We start from the raw sequence: 18,656 nt of genomic DNA on the forward strand, positions 1-18,656 counted from the left end.
GCTGTCGCTCACATTCCTTGACATAGTCGGTGAGATCCTGTATCACTATGGACCCCCCCTTGTCAGCCTTACGGATTACTATGTCCGATCGTATGGCAAGTCCATTCAAGGCATCTAATTCAAGTTTGGATAAATTTAATTGAATGTCCCTTCTTGAGCAAGGTTGAGCCTCTGTCTCCATCATTCTTGTAAACGTACGGATCGTGGGGTTGAGGCTAGGAGGGTCAAATTGTGACCGAGGAACTATCTTTTGAAGTTGTGGGGGGATATTTTGACTAGAAATACTTGCATCATCCTCCCCTCTATGGTTAAAATGTTCCCGTCTCCGGAGCGTTCTGCCCAGACGTTGGACTTCCACCTTTCTTTCCAGGGCATCCGGAAAGGTGGTAGGGACAAAAGAAAGTCCTTTAGATAATGTCCGATATTCAATATCCGTCAGGGGTGTAGAGGACAGGTTAAACACAGTCTCTTTACAGCACTCGTCTTGTCTTGTTTACATTTTTTGTTATTGCTTAGGTTGTCATGATAGCTCTCCTGGGCCGCGGACCAATCGTGATGCACGGGGTCCGGTGACGCGCATGGATGTTTCCGGCCGGGACGGACAGTGCAGCAGCACGTGGAGCGTCCTGTTGCCATGACGATGGTAGGCGCGACGCCCACTTATGATGTCACAGGCTGGCGACTCCGGCGTGTGCGGGACTCCGGGGCGGACGTTTGGCGCCGTGACACAGGTGAGCACGGTCATGTATGTTAGTTTAATTTAATGTTTGGTGGGTATATAAGGATGTATTGTTTTAGTTTAGTTTAGTTTAGTTTAGTTTTGGTTGTTATGCCCTGAGGACGGGGAATTCCCCGAAACATGTCGGATTAAAACTAACCGCTGTTTGACTACAACGATTTGAGTCTGCTTGAGTGCCGCCGTTTTTTGCAGCTTACATTGAGGATCAGCATTGGCTTTTAGGAGGGCACCGCAGCACGTTATCAGTGGGAGAGGGAGTGCCAGGATCACCACATTGTATGTTATGGAAGTTAAGGGTTACGGCGTTTGCCAGCGTTTTCCCTGATTTCATCCAAGGCACCCCTCCATTTGAGACCATTATATGTTACATCATACAGGACTAAGCTTTCCCTTAGCTGGGAGTTATTTGTATCCATTTTCGGACTTCTAGCTGGATACCCTTGGGATAGTTCTTACCACCTACAACTATATAGGACCACGACGGTGCCTGGTGATATAGAACATGTCTGATATTAATTCTGAGGTGGATAGTGCTCTGGACTTGATTCAGCGTGATGCAAGTGAGCGGTTGAGCTTTTCGGATGTGGAGGCTAGAGCCATATTGGTGGACAGACGGCTCGCTGATGACACTGTGAAGAGCACTAATGATGAGCTTTACAGAAAATGGCTTAGAATGAAACAAAAAGAATGTGATTTCATGTATCACGGAATAAGTCTGTCTGATTACTACAGGAGTAACATGATCCCACGTGGGTTTAGGATTCGCAACACACCCACTATTGGCCGGTTCAACACCTCGTTTTGCCGTAGATGGGTGGCAATCCTAAACAAATGCTCGATGGACCTCATATTGCTAGTAGTGGAGGAATCCACCAGAGAGCTCAACAACATCAGAGAGCAGCTCCTAGCTTTTGAGGGTGAGCATAAACCTACTCTCCAACTTGATACTCAAACCGATTGGAAGACCAGACTTAACAGCCAAGTCGATCAATATAGACAGGACTTGGTGCGCTTCAAAAAAGAGAAACTCATCACAGTCCAGAGGGACTATCAGCAGCGACAAGTGTATCCCTGGTTGAATGGAACTCGCACTACACAGGATTCCCAATATCCCAATCGGCGTCAATACTCACGTCGATGGCGGGAACCACGAGGTGGTACAAGCACCTCTGCAAGCGATTCGGAAGGAGCATCCGGTAGGACCAGCACAGCAGAGGGTCAATTCCCTTTAGGCCAGCACCCACGGGGGGTACAAGCTCAGTCCATCCGCACACCAGGCACAGGACGCGGACGAGGACGCGGAGGGCGGGGCAGAACCAAAGATACATACGCTCCCAAGCCCCCAAGAAATTAAAAGAGACTGTGTTTAACCTGTCCTCTACACCCCTGACGGATATTGAATATCGGACATTATCTAAAGGACTTTCTTTTGTCCCTACCACCTTTCCGGATGCCCTGGAAAGAAAGGTGGAAGTCCAACGTCTGGGCAGAACGCTCCGGAGACGGGAACATTTTAACCATAGAGGGGAGGATGATGCAAGTATTTCTAGTCAAAATATCCCCCCACAACTTCAAAAGATAGTTCCTCGGTCACAATTTGACCCTCCTAGCCTCAACCCCACGATCCGTACGTTTACAAGAATGATGGAGACAGAGGCTCAACCTTGCTCAAGAAGGGACATTCAATTAAATTTATCCAAACTTGAATTAGATGCCTTGAATGGACTTGCCATACGATCGGACATAGTAATCCGTAAGGCTGACAAGGGGGGGTCCATAGTGATACAGGATCTCACCGACTATGTCAAGGAATGTGAGCGACAGCTTGGCGACTCAAGTACTTACTCACGTCTCACTATGGACCCTACCCGAAGCTTTAAACAAGACCTTGATACTTTTCTAAACACTTCTATGGATCAGGGTTTGATTACTAAACATATTTGTCAAAGTTTGCAGGTTGAACATCCACGGGTACCGTTGTTTTACACAGTGCCCAAGGTTCATAAAAGGTTGGTGGATCCCCCTGGCCGCCCCATTGTGTCGGCCAGGGGATCCTTATACCACCCAATATCAGTCTATTTAGACTCCTTTCTCAATCCTTGTGTACAGGCACTACCTTCGTATCTGAAGGATACTACAGACCTGCTTCTTCAATTGCAGCGATTGGGTCCCTTTCCCGATGGTATTCTATTATGTAGTGCTGACGTCACTAGCCTCTACACCTGCATCCCGCATGATGCAGGTGTAGAGGCTGTTCGTTTGCTGATTCAGGACAATGAGGCTTATACAGGCCCTGATGTGTCCTTCTTTTTATCATTACTGAACCGCATTCTCAGATGTAATTACTTTATATTTAATGGTAAAATCTGGTTACAGACCGCGGGATGTGCGATGGGGTCCGCCGTGGCCCCATCGTACGCGAACGCATTCATGTACCAAGTGGAAAAGAAAATGTTCTCCCTGGACCCCGCTATAGCGCCGGCGGTCGTCTTGTACCGACGTTTCATAGACGACCTGTTGGTGTTGTGGCGGGGCCCTAGGGATAAATTAAGTTCATTATGGGAGGAGCACAATGCCACACAGCATGCGGTTCAATTTACGTTTGTAATTGACGATAAATCAATCAATTATTTAGATGTCACCATTACGCTACGGGATGGTCAATTGGCCACTTCTCTTTATGTCAAGAGCACAGATCGCAACACATTAATGAGTTATCAGAGCCACCACCCGCCTGCTTTACGCAGAGGCCTACCATTCTCGCAGTTTATGCGAGTACGCCGGATCACTACTGATCCGGTTGAAACTGATAAAGCTATGGAAGCCATGCTAGTTAAATTTGCAGAAAGGGGTTATCCACTAAAAGCTCTGCAGCAGGCTCGTAAGCGGGCTATGGATATCCCTCGTGAAACAGCATTATGCCCCAGACCCAAGATGCACACCTTATCTAGACGTAGGTTACCTTGGGTTAATAAATACACAGTTGGATCTGATGACAGGACCAAACGAGCCAAACTATTGTGGCCCATGGTCCAGACCGATCCCGCGTTGACTTCCTTAGCTCAAACGTCCCTGTTACCCAGTTACACACGGGGCCGAAACATCGGTGATCATGTAGTTAAATTGGATGTGTCTAGTCTAACTAAGTATCAGGAAAAGCATTTCCTTAGGTCTAAAAAAGGCTGTTTTAGATGTTTAGGATGTGCAACTTGTAACACATTAATCACAGGCACATAATTTAACCACCCTATGACTGGTAAAAAATTTAGTATTAGGCACCGTCTCACATGCACGTCCACACATGTGGTTTATTTATTAACATGTCCTTGTGGTCTTTCCTATGTGGGTAAGACCATAAGGCAGTTTCGCGAACGGATGGCCCTTCATAGAAGTGCCATTAAGAAGGCACATGAAAAAGGGAACAGTGAACAACCCTTTGCGCGCCATTGCTTAGTTGCTAAACACGGTGTGGCGAGTATTAGAGCCATTTTAATTGATCAGGTTCCTGCCTCCCTTAGGGGTGGAGACAGGGGTAGGATATTATTACAAAGGGAGACCCGTTGGATCTTCACTTTGGGAACATTGTCCCCAGGAGGTCTTAATGAGAATTTGGGACTACAGTGCTTTCTATAGGTCACACATGTTCTTTCACTAGGGAGCCCTATAGTTAACTCACCCACATAACCACTTGGGATCTATTTTAGGGTTAAACTAGCTTGATACGATTTTGGATACCAGGGATCATTATCCCAGATAACTGTTGTTTTTAAATGTATGTCTAAATGTTGTTGATCTGCTGTGTTGTATATCTTTACAGCACTCGTCTTGTCTTGTTTACATTTTTTGTTATTGCTTAGGTTGTCATGGTAGCTCTCCTGGGCCGCGGACCAATCGTGATGCACGGGGTCCGGTGACGCGCATGGATGTTTCCGGCCGGGACGGACAGTGCAGCAGCACGTGGAGCGTCCTGTTGCCATGACGATGGTAGGCGCGACGCCCACTTATGATGTCACAGGCTGGCGACTCCGGCGTGTGCGGGACTCCGGGGCGGACGTTTGGCGCCGTGACACAGGTGAGCACGGTCATGTATGTTAGTTTCATTTAATGTTTGGTGGGTATATAAGGATGTATTGTGGTTTAGTTTTGGTTGTTATGCCCTGAGGACGGGGAATTCCCCGAAACATGTCGGATTAAAACTAACCGCTGTTTGACTACAACGATTTGAGTCTGCTTGAGTGCCGCCGTTTTTTGCAGCTTACACATACATATATATATATATATATATATATACATACATACACACACACACATATATACACATACACATATATATATATATATATATATATATACACACACACACATATATATACACACACACACACACACACACACACACACACACACACACACACACACACACACACGTGTGTGTATATATAATTATATATATATATATATATAGGAAAAAAGAATTCTCATGGGAGCTGAACCACCTCAGATGTCACATATAGATGTATTTATTCTAAAAATTTACAGTAAATACTGCAATATTACATGAAAACATCAATAAAACAAATGGATAATCTTATGCAATAAGTGAACAATATAGATTGATAATCATCTGGCAATATTTATTAGATGATATCTACACTTGAATAGAATATCGATTCTTCCACCAGAGAGTTCAGATGTATGCTCAAATTCACAAACACGTAAATACCCAACGCGTTTCGTCCATATAGGACTTCTTCAGGGGTCGTGATCTGAGTGGTTTATAGAAAGAGAATACATTGTTGGTATGTTCATTTAGCATCTTGTTACTAGATTATAATTATCTACTTACATACCAAAAAAGGTCAATATATGTAAATTTCAAATTCCCATCCAGCCGTGGGCATGAACAGTATTCTCAAAGGTAGACGATCTGAAAATGTCACCATCATATTTGATGTTAATTTAAAGTGACCGTATACATATATACACAAAAGATAGAAACAAATCAGAGAAGGAGGAAAGTACAAGATCGAATGATGGAGGAATGGATACAAATAACTCTCTACTATTGGCTACAATCAACAACTAATTAATAACTGTTAAGTTCATTAAGATATTACGTTTTATAGTGAGATCAAAGATAAAAATTATTGTTATGATTGTTGCAGTAAATAACCAATTGCATCAAGGGTAATTAAACGGAATTACTTACATTACAATATTCGTGTTTATCACATACAGTTCACCAATAAATAAAAAGAGAAATATTGCTGTGACAATGACCTATGGATTGAAAATGCAAAAAAATCCATTGGAAATAACTGTTTTTTAACAACATTGGTTATAAACATCAGGCTTTCACATACAGTATGTATAATTGAGTCCAATCTTTTACAGTAATGACTTTTACAAAGGATATATTCCGACAACACTTATGGATACAGTACATTTGAAATATTTTATAAGGGACCATGTTGAACACAACAACTAATCAAAATATATCATAATGGGGATTCTCATTCTTACTCACAAATAGTAGTGAATAATGTCCAATACAATTGTTATCAGACCTATTTCCAATTGGTATGGAATACGGTGGAAACCATTTCAGTCACACCCCATTCCACAATAACTGTACCGCGCCTGCTTCCGGTTCCGGCTGATGACAAAATATGTCACTTCCGGTTTCTGTGGGACCACATGTGGCGTGCCATGCATAAAATGCCACTAATTGTATAATAATATAAATTGGTTCTAATGATTTTTAACATTCTCAAAATGATGTCACTACTTCATAACTAATATAGACAATATGCCATTAATTAATATTTCTGATTATTCTTTAATTATAGTGTTTTGATGCCCTAAATAATAATAATAATAAATGATAATCTAAAAGGTAAAAAGATTACTATACCCATTTGGTAATTCATTAACCAATCTTAGTGAAGTTAAATTTAATTAATCAAATAATAATAAGCTCACCTTTTCAGTATAATGATAACAACTCCAACTTTGGATGAGAGCAATAAGATAGACTCAAGATTGGTCAATTTAAATCCTAAAAAAGAGTTTTATACATTCTTATTATAAATTAGAATCTCTTTTCAAATGGTATGGAGATGTCTATTGATAGAGTACTCACCTTAGTAGTCCCTCAGGATACCATTCACAGCTATAACTGAGGGTGATAATGGAGCTACTATATATACCTCCTATAGGATGACATCACTTCCTGTTAGGGTAAATTAATTAATTCAATTCTCCCATTCTCTAGTCATTCTACTTACTATATCAATGGTTCCCACTACATACTAAATGATAAATATTGTGGGGGATGATCAGTTTAATCCACCTCATGTGAAGAATATTTATGGACACATTTGCGTTCCAACATCGTTAGCGGCGTGCATTTCACGGACGCCACTTCCGGTTCCGGTGTGCGTTTCACAGACGCTACTTCCGGTTCCGGCGTGCGTTTCACGGCCGTTACTTCCGGTTCCGGCTAGGAGCTGACTTCGTCATTTCCGATTGGGGCTTAGCAGCGCAAATACGATCTGTATTACTCTGCTTGCCATTGGTGCATCTCAAAATTGCCAATTTTGCATTCCAACATACCCACCTATTTAAATTTCTAACTGGGAACTACAATAAATGATTCATTTACCAATGTGGCCACGTGATGCGATCCACATTCTAATGGTACATTCCATCAATAAATTAAACAATAAAAACATCATAAGCTCCACTGTATATATATAAATAACTGAAATCATCCATTATTATTAATCTAATGCTAACATTTAAAATATAATTGATACAGTACGAATTAATCTTAATCAATTATTATATTATATCATATTAATTCTTAGTGCTGTTGGTTATTGTCTCAAATTAATTAATCCTATTTAATAAAATGTGTAAATGATTATGATTACTAACAAATTCATTTATGAAATAATATTAAATTCATATATAAATGAGTGACTATTAACAATCTTACTTATATCCTTATAGGTAATTAAGTGATGATTAAATTCAATAGTGCTAAATAATTAGAGAATTAATTAGTGTACTTAGTGTATTAATACAGAATTAATAATTGTTAACAAAATATTGTAAAATTCAAATAATCCAAAGTGACATATAATAATATCCAAAAACATAACCTTAATTGTTATTGTGTGATAATTAAAACGTGCTAAATAATTAATTTAGGATTACAATCAATTTGCTAGGTGTATTTAACCATAATTCCTAATTGCTATCGATATGTGACTCTACAGATTTGTTATGTGACAGTTCGAATAGCTATCTAGATCAACATGATCCCTTATTTACAATTATTATAAGTTTAATAATTCATGATACAACCATAAAATATCAGTGTGCACCACTACTGTCACCAACCTAATTATTCGTATAACAAAATGTCAACTATTCAATTGTTACAACGTGGAGAAAAATTATCTGATATGAGAGACAGCTACCACACGATGGTCAAATAAATAAGATATAATAAGAAGGGGAAATTTAAGGGTTTTAAGAGGGAGGAAACAATGTACACTTCTTCGTTAAGGCCATTGGAAGCCAAATTAACTATTGGACAGGGGAATTAAAAGGTGACAATTCAGGTTCTTAGAGAAAGGAAACAATGTCCACATCTTCATTAAGGCCATTGGGAGCCAAAGTGTCTAGTGTGTATATCCAGTAAGTTTCACGTTTGGATAATCTTAGATCCCTACTCCCTCCTCTGGGGTCTACAGGTATATGTTCTAAGACAGTAAATGAGAAATTGTCCTTAGTCACTGTAGCGTTATGCTTCTCAGCATAATGCCTTGAAAGACTATGGGAAAGAAATTTGTTTTTCACATTTCTCATATGTTCTTGAATTCTGATCTTTGTTAATCTTTTTGTCTTTCCTACATATGTTAAACCACAGTCACAGGTGATCTTATACACAACGTATTCTGTGTTGCAGTTGACCAGGTGTATCAGCCTGTAACATCTCCCTGTTTCAAATTCCATACTGAAAGATTTGCGATCCATAAACTTACAACATATGCATCTAGAACATGGAAAGCATCCTTTCGTAGGTATAATATTGTCATTATTTTTATTGAAAGGATGTGGTCTTGGCAACCTACTGGGTGCCACTATATTTTTTAAATTAGTTGCTCTCTGAAAGACCAAATTCGTTTTTTTGGGAAGAGAAGAACCCAAAACCGAATCTCTTAAGAGTATGCCCCAATGTTGTTCCATGATTTTTCTAATGGCTACATTTTCCTGATTGAATTGCGTAACAAAAGGTCTGCAGTACCGCTGGTCAGTCTGAGTTTTGTTTTTGGGACATAACAATTTATCCCTTTTTTGCAGAGATGCTCTAGACTTAGCTGCTTCAATGGTGTCAAAGTTATAACCTCTTTCAACAAACCTTTTGCCTATTAAACTTGCCTGTTCCCAGTAATCATCCATATTTGTGCAATTTCGTCTTAATCGCAGAAATTGCGCGTATGGCACACTATTCTTCCAAGCTGGGTAATGACAGCTGGTTTGGGGAATGTAGCTGTTGGCGTCAACTTCTTTGAAGAATGTTTTCGTTCTTATCTTTTCGCCTGATACACCTGTTAAAGTCAAATCCAGAAAATCAATTTCTATTGGATTTTTTTGATAAGTGAATTTCAAGTTAAATCCATTAGACTGTATGGATGTCATGAATCTGGTGATGCTACTTTCGTCACCTTTCCAAATAAAAAGAAGATCATCAATATATCTTTGATAGAGTAATATGTTGACTTGAAACTCTGAGCTGTATATATAGATGTCCTCCCATGCCTTCATGAACAGGTTGGCATACGATGGGGCAAATTTAGTCCCCATCGCCGTGCCTTGTTGTTGCAAATAGAACTTGTTTTCAAACTCAAAGAAATTATGATTTAGAATAAATGAGATGCTGTCCAATAGGAACTGTACCTCATTTTGAGTTAAACTTGGGTCGTTCAATAAAACTAACCTAATGGCCTCTAAACATTTACAGTGAGGGATAGATGAGTACAATGCTTGTACATCTATGGTTAACCAATGATATTCATCGGACCACACAAATGTCTCCAATTTTTGTAATACGCTAGTAGAATCTTTGAGATAAGATCTCATTTCTGTCACATAGTGTTGCAATCTTATGTCTAAATAATGGGACAAATTCGCCGTCAGGGAATTAATCCCTGCCACTATGGGTCTTCCTGGTGGAGCAGTCTTACTTTTGTGGATTTTTGGAATATGATAGAAATTAGAGACTACAGGGTGTTTGACATACATATAGTCAAACTCTTCTTTACAGATCAAATTCTCTTTTAAGGCTTTTGAAAGTAAACAAAATAACTCCTCCTGGTATGGTATAGTGGGGTTATTTGACAATTCCATATACGTCTGCCCATCTAATAGAATTTTGGATGCCTCGTTTAGATACGCAGTTTTTGTTTGCAAAACAACTGCTCCACCCTTATCTGCCCCTTTAATCACCAAATCAGTATCCTTTTTCAGGGATTTCAAAGCTCCCTTTTCTTGTGGATTAGGGTTAGTCCCATACTTATTGCTCTTAAACTTTAATCTCTTGAAATCTTCCCTAACTGATTCATAAAAGATATCCAGATTGCTGCCTCTGGACTCAACCGGGTAAAACTTAGAAGGTAATTTCACCAAGGGAGTTTTATCATTTGTGCTAGCGCCTGATGGAGGATTCTTGAGGAAATGTCTTTGTATCGTTAGTTTGCGAACATATTTATTGAGATCAATAAATAGATTGAATTTGTTCACATGTAAATCTGGTGCAAATTTCAACCCTTTATCTAATAGGGAGCATTCCGCTGATGATAATTGTCTCTCTGTGATATTGACAATCCCAGACGGGGCTTCTCCTGATTGAACAAGGCTCTCCTTTTTTGGGGGCTTTTTTCGGCCCCCTCTACACCCTCGTCTCCTCCAGTGTAGCCTCTCTTTGTACCCTGTGGTGAGTCCAGTCTGATATGTAACTCTTCTCTTTGTTGCTGTATATGGGGAAATCTGTAGCCCCGCCTTTCCTCTAAAAAATGACCCTTTTGGTTTCTATCAGGGGTAGGTGATCTGTCAGTATTGTATCTATTTCTGTAGGTGGAATTGTAATACTCCTTAGATTACATAAATCTGTTCCTTTGGTAACCCTGATGGGAAGGAAATTTATTCCTATAACCCCTCTGATCGTATCCTTGATTAGGGTAAGGAGACCTATAAGATCTCCTAGGTCTATACATGCTTTTACGGCCACCTTGATTCTCTCTATAGTTCTTAAATGCTTCTTGTTGTGGCCTTTCCCATCGGGGATACCTAGTCATTGGTACTTGATTCCTCTCATCTAATCTCCCCTCGTTGATGGGTAGATGGTGTATTTGACCAGAGATATAATCGTTTTTATCTCTGATAAATTTCTTTTGTTTGCGTGCTATGATTTCCTCTTCCATAGTATCCAATTTATAATGTAAATCCAATACATTCCGTTTAAATTCCTCGCTGTCCTCAAATTTGGTAGCTTGTAATTCTACTTTTTTTATTTCCTCCTCTAAACGACCTAACTCCTTCTTCCTTTCAGTAATTATTAAGGTGATGAGCTTCACCGAACAATCATCTAGAATAGTGTTCCAGTTGGTAATGAAACTTTCGTCCGTCCCCCCCCTATTGTGGGGGTTTTATGCAATCGTAAACCTCTCAGAATTCTACCTACTTCTAAATATTTTTCTAGCGTCATAATGTCATACCAATTTTTTAACTCCTTCACTGCTAGTTTTTCAACTAAATTAAGATAACCATAATAATCGTCATCATCTGTTTGAAAAACTTGTTCCTCCTCCTCAAAAATGTTTCTAACCTTCAAAGATCTCTTGGATCTATCATTAAATATAGGCATTTTAGCCTCTTATTCGGAAAGCAGCAACAAGGGTACTTACTGACAAAAATACTACACAAACAAAAAATAAAGAACCCTTTTTTGCGCTAATGAATGTTAAAGCTCGTACCACTAAGAAATGCCTCCTGTCAGACAAGGCACGAAATTAGGAATAGGAAAAAAGAATTCTCATGGGAGCTGAACCACCTCAGATGTCACATATAGATGTATTTATTCTAAAAATTGACAGTAAATACTGCAATATTACATAAAAACATCAATAAAACAAATGGATAATCTTATGCAATAAGTGAACAATATAGATTGATAATCTGGCGATATTTATTAGATGATATCTACACTTGAATAGAATATCGATTCTTCCACCAGAGAGTTCAGATGTATGCTCAAATTCACAAACACGTAAATACCCAACGCGTTTCGTCCATATAGGACTTCTTCAGGGGTCGTGATCTGAGTGGTTTATAGAAAGAGAATACATTGTTGGTATGTTCATTTAGCATCTTGTTACTAGATTATAATTATCTACTTACATACCAAAAAAGGTCAATATATGTAAATTTCAAATTCCCATCCAGCCGTGGGCATGAACAGTATTCTCAAAGGTAGACGATCTGAAAATGTCACCATCATATTTGATGTTAATTTAAAGTGACCGTATACATATATACACAAAAGATAGAAACAAATCAGAGAAGGAGGAAAGTACAAGATCGAATGATGGAGGAATGGATACAAATAACTCTCTACTATTGGCTACAATCAACAACTAATTAATAACTGTTAAGTTCATTAAGATATTACGTTTTATAGTGAGATCAAAGATAAAAATTATTGTTATGATTGTTGCAGTAAATAACCAATTGCATCAAGGGTAATTAAACGGAATTACTTACATTACAATATTCGTGTTTATCACATACAGTTCACCAATAAATAAAAAGAGAAATATTGCTGTGACAATGACCTATGGATTGAAAATGCAAAAAAATCCATTGGAAATAACTGTTTTTTAACAACATTGGTTATAAACATCAGGCTTTCACATACAGTATGTATAATTGAGTCCAATCTTTTACAGTAATGACTTTTACAAAGGATATATTCCGACAACACTTATGGATACAGTACATTTGAAATATTTTATAAGGGACCATGTTGAACACAACAACTAATCAAAATATATCATAATGGGGATTCTCATTCTTACTCACAAATAGTAGTGAATAATGTCCAATACAATTGTTATCAGACCTATTTCCAATTGGTATGGAATATGGTGGAAACCATTTCAGTCACACCCCATTCCACAATAACTGTACCGCGCCTGCTTCCGGTTCCGGCTGATGACAAAATATGTCACTTCCGGTTTCTGTGGGACCACATGTGGCGTGCCATGCATAAAATGCCACTAATTGTATAATAATATAAATTGGTTCTAATGATTTTTAACATTCTCAAAATGATGTCACTACTTCATAACTAATATAGACAATATGCTATTAATTAATATTTCTGATTATTCTTTAATTATAGTGTTTTGATGCCCTAAATAATAATAATAATAATAATAATAATAATAATAATAATAAATGATAATCTAAAAGGTAAAAAGATTACTGTACCCATTTGGTAATTCATTAACCAATCTTAGTGAAGTTAAATTTAATTAATCAAATAATAATAAGCTCACCTTTTCAGTATAATGATAACAACTCCAACTTTGGATGAGAGCAATAAGATAGACTCAAGATTGGTCAATTTAAATCCTAAAAAAGAGTTTTATACATTCTTATTATAAATTAGAATCTCTTTTCAAATGGTATGGAGATGTCTATTGATAGAGTACTCACCTTAGTAGTCCCTCAGGATACCATTCACAGCTATAACTGAGGGTGATAATGGAGCTACTATATATACCTCCTATAGGATGACATCACTTCCTGTTAGGGTAAATTAATTAATTCAATTCTCCCATTCTCTAGTCATTCTATTTACTATATCAATGGTTCCCACTACATACTAAATGATAAATATTGTGGGGGATGATCAGTTTAATCCACCTCATGTGAAGAATATTTATGGACACATTTGCGTTCCAACATCGTTAGCGGCGTGCGTTTCACGGACGCTACTTCCGGTTCCGGCGTGCGTTTCACAGACACTACTTCAGGTTCCGGCGTGCGTTTCACGGCCGTTACTTCCGGTTCCGGCTAGGAGCTGACTTCGTCATTTCCGATTGGGGCTTAGCAGCGCAAATACGATCTGTATTACTCTGCTTGCCATTGGTGCATCTCAAAATTGCCAATTTTGCATTCCAACATACCCACCTATTTAAATTTCTAACTGGGAACTACAATAAATGATTCATTTACCAATGTGGCCACGTGATGCGATCCACATTCTAATGGTACATTCCATCAATAAATTAAACAATAAAAACATCATAAGCTAATGTTACGCAATTCAATCAGGAAAATGTAGCCATTAGAAAAATCATGGAACGACATTGGGGCATACTCTTAAGAGATTCGGTTTTGGGTTCTTCTCTTCCCAAAAAAAACGAATTTGGTCTTTCAGAGAGCAACTAATTTAAAAAATATAGTGGCACCCAGTAGGTTGCCAAGACCACATCCTTTCAATAAAAATAATGACAATATTATACCTACGAAAGGATGCTTTCCATGTTCTAGATTCATATGTTGTAAGTTTATGGATTGCAAATCTTTCAGTATGGAATTTGAAACAGGGAGATGTTACAGGCTGATACACCTGGTCAACTGCAACACAGAATACGTTGTGTATAAGATCACCTGTGACTGTGGTTTAACATATGTAGGAAAGACAAAAAGATTAACAAAGATCAGAATTCAAGAACATATGAGAAATGTGAAAAACAAATTTCTTTCCCATAGTCTTTCAAGGCATTATGCTGAGAAGCATAACGCTACAGTGACTAAGGACAATTTCTCATTTACTGTCTTAGAACATATACCTGTAGACCCAAGAGGAGGGAGTAGGGATCTAAGATTATCCAAACGTGAAACTTACTGGATATACACACTAGACACTTTGGCTCCCAATGGCCTTAATGAAGATGTGGACATTGTTTCCTTTCTCTAAGAACCTGAATTGTCACCTTTTAATTCCCCTGTCCAATAGTTAATTTGGCTTCCAATGGCCTTAACGAAGAAGTGTACATTGTTTCCTCCCTCTTAAAACCCTTAAATTTCCCCTTCTTATTATATCTTATTTATTGGACCATCGTGTGGTAGCTGTCTCTCATATCAGATAATTTTTCTCCACGTTGTAACAATTGAATAGTTGACATTTTGTTATACGAATAATTAGGTTGGTGACAGTAGTGGTGCACACTGATATTTTATGGTTGTATCATGAATTATTAAACTTATAATAATTGTAAATAAGGGATCATGTTGATCTAGATAGCTATTCGAACTGTCACATAACAAATCTGTAGAGTCGCATATCGATAGCAATTAGGAATTATGGTTAAATACACCTAGCAAATTGATTGTAATCCTAAATTAATTATTTAGCACGTTTTAATTATCACACAATAACAATTAAGGTTATGTTTTTGGATATTATTATATGTCACTTTGGATTATTTGAATTTTACAATATTTTGTTAACAATTATTAATTCTGTATTAATACACTAAGTACACTAATTAATTCTCTAATTATTTAGCACTATTGAATTTAATCATCACTTAATTACCTATAAGGATATAAGTAAGATTGTTAATAGTCACTCAATTATATATGAATTTAATATTATTTCATAAATGAATTTGTTAGTAATCATAATCATTTACACATTTTATTAAATAGGATTAATTAATTTGAGACAATAACCAACAGCACTAAGAATTAATATGATATAATATAATAATTGATTAAGATTAATTCGTACTGTATTAATTATATTTTAAATGTTAGCATTAGATTAATAATAATGGATGATTTCAGTTATTTATATATATACAGTGGAGCTTATGATGTTTTTATTGTTTAATTTATTGATGGAATGTACCATTAGAATGTGGATCGCATCACGTGGCCACATTGGTAAATTAATCATTTATTGTAGTTCCAAGTTAGAAATTTAAATAGGTGGGTATGTTGGAATGCAAAATTGGCAATTTTGAGATGCACCAATGGCAAGCAGGGTAATACAGATCGTATTTGCGCTGCTAAGCCCCAATCGGAAATGACGAAGTCAGCTCCTAGCCGGAACCGGAAGTAACGGCCGTGAAACACACGCCGGAACCGGAAGTAGCATCTGTGAAACGCACACCGGAACCGGAAGTAGCGTCCGTGAAACGCACGCCGCTAACGATGTTGGAACACAAATGTGTCCATAAATATTCTTCACATGAGGTGGATTAAACTGATCATCCCCCACAATATTTATCATTTAGTATGTAGTGGGAACCATTGATATAGTAAATAGAATGACTAGAGAATGGGAGAATTTAATTAATTAATTTACCCTAACAGGAAGTGATGTCATCCTATAGGAGGTATATATAGTAGCTCCATTATCACCCTCAGTTATAGCTGTGAATGGTATCCTGAGGGACTACTAAGGTGAGTACTCTATCAATAGACATCTCCATACCATTTGAAAAGAGATTCTAATTTATAATAAGAATGTATAAAACTCTTTTCTAGGATTTAAATTGACCAATCTTGAGTCTATCTTATTGCTCTCATCCAAAGTTGGAGTTGTTATCATTATACTGAAAAGGTGAGCTTATTATTATTTGATTAATTAAATTTAACTTCACTAAGATTGGTTAATGAATTACCAAATGGGTACAGTAATCTTTTTACCTTTTAGATTATCATTTATTATTATTATTATTTAGGGCATCAAAACACTATAATTAAAGAATAATCAGAAATATTAATTAATGGCATATTGTCTTTATTAGTTATGAAGTAGTGACATCATTTTGAGAATGTTAAAAATCATTAGAACCAATTTATATTATTATACAATTAGTGGCATTTTATGCATGGCACGCCACATGTGGTCCCACAGAAACCGGAAGTGACATATTTTGTCATCAGCCGGAACCGGAAGCAGGCGCGGTACAGTTATTGTGGAATGGGGTGTGACTGAAATGGTTTCCACTGTATTCCATACCAATTGGAAATAGGTCTGATAACATTTGTATTGGACATTATTCACTACTATTTGTGAGTAAGAATGAGAATCCCCATTATGATATATTTTGATTAGTTGTTGTGTTCAACATGGTCCCTTATAAAATATTTCAAATGTACTGTATCCATAAGTGTTGTCGGAATATATCCTTTGTAAAAGTCATTACTGTAAAAGATTGGACTCAATTATACATACTGTATGTGAAAGCCTGATGTTTATAACCAATGTTGTTAAAAAACAGTTATTTCCAATGGATTTTTTTGCATTTTCAATCCATAGGTCATTGTCACAGCAATATTTCTCTTTTTATTTATTGGTGAACTGTATGTGATAAACACGAATATTGTAATGTAAGTAATTCCGTTTAATTACCCTTGATGCAATTGGTTATTTACTGCAACAATCATAACAATAATTTTTATCTTTGATCTCACTATAAAACGTAATATCTTAATGAACTTAACAGTTATTAATTAGTTGTTGATTGTAGCCAATATTAGAGAGTTATTTGTATCCATTCCTCCATCATTCGATCTTGTACTTTCCTCCTTCTCTGATTTGTTTCTATCTTTTGTGTATATATGTATACGGTCACTTTAAATTAACATCAAATATGATGGTGACATTTTTTAAGATAGTCTACCTTTGAGAATACTGTTCATGCCCACGGCTTTATGGGAATTTGAAATTTACATATATTGACCTTTTTTGGTATGTAAGTAGATAATTATAATCTAGTAACAAGATGCTAAATGAACATACCAACAATGTATTCTCTTTCTATAAACCACTCAGATGACGACCCCTGAAGAAGTCCTATATGGACGAAACGCGTTGGGTATTTACGTGTTTGTGAATTTGAGCATACATCTGAACTCTCTGGTGGAAGAATCGATATTCTATTCAAGTGTAGATATCATCTAATAAATATCGCCAGATGATTATCAATCTATATTGTTCACTTATTGCATAAGATTATCCATTTGTTTTATTGATGTTTTTATGTAATATTGCAGTATTTACTGTCAATTTTTAGAATAAATACATCTATATGTGACATCTGAGGTGGTTCAGCTCCCATGAGAATTCTTTTTTCCTATTCCTAATTTCGTGCCTTGTCTGACAGGAGGCATTTCTTAGTGGTACGAGCTTTAACATTCATTAGCGCAAAAAAGGGTTCTTTATTTTTTGTTTGTATATATATATATATATATATATCTATATCCTGTCACACTGAGTTGAATTTTGGATATTTTGTTCAGAGGTAGAAATACTCTCTGAAGACCTGAATCCAGTACAGCCCCCAAATGAGTCATCTGTTGTGACGGAACCAGGGAAGACTTTGCCCAATTTATGAGCCAACCGTGTCTCTGTAAACAAGCTATTGTCTGTTGCAGATGACACTGAAGCAATTCCTGAGACTGTGCCAGCATTAATAAGTCATCGAGGTATGGAAAAATCCTTATCCCCTGCTGACGGAGATAAGATGCCATCACCACCATAATTTTGGTGAATACTCTGGGACCTATAGCCAGTCCAAATGGTAGGGCCTGGAACTGAAAATTATGCTGGAGGATAGCTAACCTGAGACCATGCTATAGGAACATGCAGGTAAGCATCTTGGATATCCAGAGATACCATAAAATTCTCCTGCTCCATGGCCAAAATAATGGAACGTAAGGTCTCCATATGAAACCAAGGCACCCAAATGTACTTTGTCAGCACTTTGAGATTGAGTATGGGCCAGAAGAACCCATTTGGCTTCTGGACTAGAAACAGGTT

This window comes from Pseudophryne corroboree, chromosome 4, assembly GCF_028390025.1.
Source record: "Pseudophryne corroboree isolate aPseCor3 chromosome 4, aPseCor3.hap2, whole genome shotgun sequence".
Classification (NCBI taxonomy): Eukaryota; Metazoa; Chordata; class Amphibia; order Anura; family Myobatrachidae; genus Pseudophryne; species Pseudophryne corroboree.